Genomic DNA, 6,673 nt, shown 5'->3' with positions numbered 1-6,673 from the left:
ATTCCTCTAAAAAGTATACACTGCTAACATGGATGTGCTATGCTAACAGTGAATGCTCTCGGTGTTTACTGAAAGCAAACTGTGGTACAGAGACGACTATTTATAATATTTCTAGTGATACTCAGACGGTCTCATCAAGCCCCGATTTAATTCGATTTATGCTGTTATCAGTGTTTGAATGACAGCATGGCTGTGGTGTCACATCAATGTATGCGCTCGGTGTTTGCTGATATCAAACTGTAGCATTAGGACCACTGAGTTAAACTTGTAGTGATACTCACTCCTTTTTATTTAGACCTGGTTTGATTCTGGGATAGTTGAATATTTGTATATAATCCCTGCAGCTGTCAGACTCTATAGCAGGGGTCACCAGCCTTTATTAAAACAGAGTTAGATAAAACTGAACAGTTTGGTTCATCTTTAGTTACATGGTTCTATCTTGATAAGCTGGTCTTATCACAGATTAATTTTTCAAAAATATTAATGATTTAAGCAAGGAAAGGGCTACATGTCAACATACAACTCTTTATTTCTATTAATGTCTTACTTCATTCCTACCTGATTGACATGTTTAGGAATTATGAGTGATTGGCTCACTGTAGTTGTGAAAGTTGCTACCAATCAAATTATGATATGTTAAAGTTAAAACAAAACACAACTGTTTTAGATATTATCTAATATACATTTTGTAATTATCCTTATAATTACAAAATGTTTTATGTAAGATTTAAGTTTTGTGATTTAAATCTGACATCACAAAAGTATTTTGGAATTTGAATAATGTATTTTGTAACTGCAGTACACATAATACTGATTTTGAACAATTTTGTCCAGGTTCCTTGTCACCGGGGACTCCTTCACGACCAAGCTTCAGTTACAGAGTCGGTGTGTCCACGGTGAGCCAGATCACCCCCCAGGCAGCGACGGCCATCTGGGACTGTCTAGTGGACGACTTCATGGCTGCGCCTTCACCTGGAGACTGGCGGTCCATCACAGAGGGATTCCAGGAGCGCTGGAACTTTCCTCTGTGCTGTGCAGCTCTGGATGGGAAGCACATCCAGACAAAGGCACCCCATATATCATATAGGAGACACACACATTGATATACACTAAATATTTATTTCATTTCTTTTTTGTGGTGCCCAAATTATGCACCTGCTTGATTTTGTTTAAACAATTATTGCACACTTTCTGTAAATCCAGTAAACTTCTTTTCACTTCTCAAATATCACTGTGTGTGTCTCCTGTATGATATTTAACTGACATTTTTTATTGTAACAACCAACGATTTATACAGGAAAATGATGTCTATTAACAAGGTTGCCCAAACTTTTGCATCCCACTGTATTAGTATATTTTGTCATTAGTATAATATGAAATAAATTCTACATGTGTCAAGTCGTGTGCCAACATTTGCTGTGTAGTAGAACTGAGACATTAGTCATTATAAAAATTTATTTGAAATAATATTAAAATTCTCAAACAGAAAAACATTAAACATAAATATATAAAATATAAGAATTTACAGAGAGACAGGAATAAAAAGGACCAGCTGCTCTCCAGAGCAGGAACAAGGCTGAGGAGGAAATGCTCCATTGGAGACTGGTGTGGCCTCTTCAGGGACACCAGGATGGCCAGCTCCACCGCCGATGGACCGTCCTGGGACCCGTCCCTCATCTGCCTCGGAGCCGTCCTCCCCTGTGGGCCTGTAAGACAAAACACACCTTCCCGTTGTGCTGCGTGCATGATGTGATGGTTATATCAAAGCTGCTAGCCACATGACATGCAATCTATAAAAATAGAATGAGAGGACGTTTGGACTATGCTAGATTTTAATTTCAACATTTTGAAAAACCACCACTGAATTGCATTTATGAATTGATGTATGTGGTGTACATTTCTCGACATGTGTGTTTGAGTTAACATTTTTGAGGGTGTGTATACTCACTGTGGCAGCCACGGGTGTTTGCGTGTGCAGGCTAATGTGTTCTGGACCGCTGGGCTGCTTGTCCATAGGTTTTGCTATCCACACCACAGGGGATGGTAAGGGAGGAGATCCAAGCATGGAAGAATGGATGGAGGCGCAGAGTTCGGGGAAACAAAAGGAAAATAGTCTGGGGCAGGAGGGCGGAGAAGGTGAGGGCCAGAGCCCAAGAGTAAGGTGCTGTCAGAATAATTCACAGCAGTAGTACTTGCTGCGAAGAACAAAACAGAATTACCTGAGGGAACAGAAATCAGCTAACACCTGCTTAGCAGGGAGCTCCAGAGGGACCGAATGGGAGAGGTAGAGAAAAGGAAGGTAGGCATGCTGCAGTGCACTAAGATGCTGGCAAGTAAAGATGAAGTAAGCATCAGTGTGTGTGTGTGTGTGTGTGGGTGTGAGTGGGAGAGGGTTCTGTTCGCAGTGTAGTATGTTGATAGACTGGAGTCCCTGTGTGGTGCCCTGTTTGTGGTAGTAGTGTTGATGTATCACTGTTTTCCACACACACATGAACATTGTCACAGTTCCAAATTGATTTCTCAAAAGTTGCAATCGTTTGGTTTTGTGTGCTAGATGAATAAGTGGTTTAGATGTGTAGAGTATATTGTCTGGTGTGCCTCCTTTGCTTGTCAGTGTGGCGTGCCCGCGCACGGTGTGTCGGCTAAGAGGACGTCACTGAATTTTTGCATTTGCTTCCGCATGTTGGCAAATTGCCTGTGAGTGGGAGAGGTTCAAAGAGATAATGAATGTGTTGTGCATTTGCAAAATTGTATAAATCTGTTTGCTACGCGCATGTTTGTGAATATTTGTGTGTGTGTATTTTAAGTGTGTGTTTTTGTGCAAGTGTTTGCACACTTCTCCCTGTTTGTGTGCAGTTAGATCCCGCCTGGCTGTGCCCACAGCTATCCTTACAGCTGTGGATGGGGTTCATTTGCATTCGGAATCGCAGCAGCTTTCACCATTGTTGCTCCAGTGCTGTGAGTTGTCACCACTAGATCCTGCACACATAGCCGCTGTGCCAGTTTTGTCTGGCTACAGCTGTTTTGGAGAGCATGTGGCAGACATTCAAGCCACCAGCACAAGCTCAGGCCTGTAAGTTGGAGGGAGCTTGCTTGACGTCATTTTCTTCTATGAGCTACCTGGCTTTCTTGGCTAGAATGTATTCTCCTTAACCAAATCACGGGGGCTCCCTTGTCTGACTCTCAGCATCCTTGTTGCACACCAGATGGGAGCAGGATGATACCCCGGCTAGCTTTTGGCATCGCCAGCATACTGCCACTGCTCAATTGCAGAAAAGCCCTTATCCATTCTCTCGACAGCATGATAGTCTCACTCACATGATAACTGGTTGGCCTGTTCATTTTGCTGAGCAAAGAGGCCCACTGAGTTAAAAAAATAAATTCAGACTTTGTAGAAAAGTCTGGCCTTCTTTGTTGATTAAAAAACACTATATCGGATTCATATCGGTATCGGCAGATATCCAAATTTATGATATCGGTATCGGTATCGGACATAAAAAAGTGGTATCGTGCCATCTCTACTATGAACTAAGAGAAGGTGAGACAGGATACTAAAGAACCTTAACACGTTACAGAAGGTGGGATTAAAGTTGTACGCTGGAAGTGCAACTTGACTTCTTAAAAGGAGAAATACTGTAAGCGGGCTCTCAATACTATGAACATACACTGTTTCTACAAAGGTACTATGTACGAAAATACATTAATAATCTACGACAACATTTAAACACTTTAACCCTTGGAAGATCCTCAAAAACATCCTTATGAGGTCCTCAGGCCAAAAATCGACCACACCATAAAAAGTGCTATAAAAATATTATATATTAATATTTATTTCCACTTTAAATTGGTCAGTCTTTTAAAACCACTTCTTCCTGAAATATTCATATAAAGTTTTAATTATATTTCGGGGGTTTTAACCCTTTAAATCCCAGTTCTGTTACATGAGCGCACTGTTTTTTAGCTGAAAAAAAACAAACTTAAATATTTTCCATAAAATACATTTGAAGTAATATTTGATTGTTATTATAATTAGGTCTTTGGATGGTCCAAAGATTACCACTGACATTCATTTTGATCTGCCGTTATTTTTTTGGCAGGAGCACAGTTTTTCACTCTTGCCCCACTAAATGCATATTACCTTGTTGCCTTCTAAAATAAGATAAAAAAGGATTATGTAAATAAAAATACAAGATCAGTTTGAACCAAAAAAACATTTATTTTCCAACGACAAACAAGAACTTGTATATTGTTGGGAATGGGTAAATGTATGAGAGAGAAAGAGAGCGAGCAAGTGACAGCGTGAGAAAGAGAGAGAGAGGGTGAGGGGTAAAAGTCTTGCTCAGGTAGAGCAGTGGCTGCAGATAAATTTGCTGTGGGCTCGGCAGGTGAACCTTCCACATTTGCTGCAGCTGTTTCCAACTCGCCTCATTTTGTCACAGCAAAGTTCACAGTGCTTCCTGCCCTTGGGATGTGTCAATCCAGAGGGGCCTGCAGCAGCACCGTACTGCACAGCTGTGACTAATCCAGCAGCGGCTGATGAGCGGGGAAGGTGTTCTCTTTTGGTTATATGAGGCTTGATCATGCTTTCTCCCACCTCTTCTATGTACAGCCTCCTCCTGTGTGGCTTCTGCTGCAGCCAGGACCGATCTACTGACGTCCACAGCACGAAGGCGTTGTACTATCATGTTGTGAAAGAGAGCCATTGGCCATCGATTGGTCCGTCTCCTGCACGAGTAGGTGCCGACAACCTAACAAAAAACCCACAAAATATAAAACCTCTGTATATTTTACACAATATATGAGCAAAAATGAATAAAGGTGTGCGTAACTGATGCGTAATGGCACCCACCTTATCAAGGTTGTCGACACCTCCTTTGCACTGGTTATAGTCATCGATGATCACCGGCTTTCTTTTCTCTCCATCGCTGACCTCCGGCTTACGATGCTTGGTGTTCAATAGAAGAACATTCTGGCCCCGTCGGGGAATGTAGGACACGAGGGTGTTCCTCACTGTAAAGGCAAAGGTGGACGAGTAGATCGCTCTCCCTTTTGTCTGGCGCAAAACAGGTGGGATTTCTGGTTTGTTCTGGCGAATTGTGCCGACTAGAGCTATTTTCCTCTTGAGGAGTTCCTCCGCCAGTGCAAATGATGTAAAAAAGTTATCGCAGATGACAACGTGTCCCTGGAGCCCCTCGGTCATCTGCAGTACCACCCTCATCCCCTGGTTTACTTCTGCTCGTTCACCCGCTGCTCTCCCCGTGACTTGCAGCCGCCAGGCGTATGATGCTTCGGCGTCACAGGCTGCCCAAATCTTTATGCCATATTTGGCAGGCTTTTTCGGAATGTACTGTCGGAAGCTGCACCTTCCTTTGAACGGGACCAGCTGCTCATCCACAGTAAGGTCTCGGTCTGGGCTGAACAACATCATCAGGCGGTGTCCACATGTCCCATACCTCGCGAAAGGGAGCCAATTTGTCGGTATGGCGGCGGGGTCGGGAGAGCTTGTCGTCAAACCTGAGGGCCCTGGTGATGTGAGAAAATCTTTTGTGGGACATCGTGGCTCGGAAAATGCTCCTTCCCGTTTTCTCGCTCTAGAGGCTGGTGGTGGCTTCGTGTTTTGAGCGGTAAACGCCGGCCAAAATGAGCAGCCCCACATAAGCCAGCAATTCGTCGTTATCCAACTCTCGCCAGTCTGAGATTGTGCGTCTGCCATGGAGGTTGGTCATTTCAACGATATGGTGCATGATCTTATCAGTCAGGAACAACCTGAAGCTGGAGAGTGGGTCAGAAATTCGGGCGACGGCGTAGTGGGTAGGTCCCGCAATATGCCCTATTGCTGCTGGGACGTAGCGCAGCGTCACGGTACTTGAGGGGGACCGTATCTTGCCGTTTTTGGAGGTCCACTCCGGTGCTTCGCCGTGCATCTCCTCCTTGCTCTCATCTCCAGAAGACAAATCAGAAGAAGACTCCAGCTGATCACTGTGGAAAGATGAATCATCTGTGTCATCCCCGGAATCAGAGGCATTCTCATCAGGTGAAGAGGGGAGATCCTCGCTGTCAGAGCGCGTTAGAATATCCATGACTTCCTCGGTGTTGTAATACCGTGCCATCGTGAAAATACTCCCGCTTACGGCTTATTCTTATAACCTCTGCTGCAGTGCACCTGCCACCTGGTGGACAAATGAAAAAATTACAAATTTAATTTGTGGATGTATCTGTTCAACACAGTGAAAATGGCTTGAAATTGAAAAACACAGTGGCTGAAAAATGGCTCCAGGACCTGTGACACACAGTGAAAGAGGCTTCAGAATCTAACGGGCTAAGCATCCTAAACTAAAAAGCACGAGACACTGGTTTATCACTGGGTAAACAGGGGAGTGGGCTCCATGAGAGAGTCTTGGGGTTGTCGCGGACCAGAGGGGGGAACCCGACACCAGGTAACATCCGGAGCAGAAACCATGAGATGAAGTCAAGGAAAAAGAAACCTTACAGTCACTGCAACAGTTTTAGGAGGTGATCCAGCCGTTACTGTAATCAGTCTTATTTTAATGCAAGTGAACACGAAGCGTGGAGGGGGTAAGTGGTCCAGGTGCAAGAACAGGTGAATCCAGGAATCCTGCCTCTGCCGGGCAGGTAAAGAGTATTGGAGGATCTGCGAGTTGACCAGCAGATT

The 6,673-nt window shown here is 44.0% G+C and overlaps 1 pseudogene; it reads right to left on the bottom strand.

The window, feature by feature from the left end:
* Positions 1–874: 874 nt before the first annotated feature.
* LOC106632522 lies at positions 875–6,110 on the bottom strand (annotated as a pseudogene).
* Between the last annotated feature and the right edge of the window lie 563 nt (positions 6,111–6,673).

Source organism: Haplochromis burtoni, unplaced genomic scaffold (genome assembly GCF_018398535.1).
Source record: "Haplochromis burtoni strain Fernald_Lab_line unplaced genomic scaffold, NCSU_Asbu1 Contig_820, whole genome shotgun sequence".
NCBI classification, from domain to species: domain Eukaryota; kingdom Metazoa; phylum Chordata; class Actinopteri; order Cichliformes; family Cichlidae; genus Haplochromis; species Haplochromis burtoni.
The sequence above is the reverse complement of the archived record's forward strand: the minus strand, read 5'-3'. Positions and strand labels throughout refer to the sequence as shown.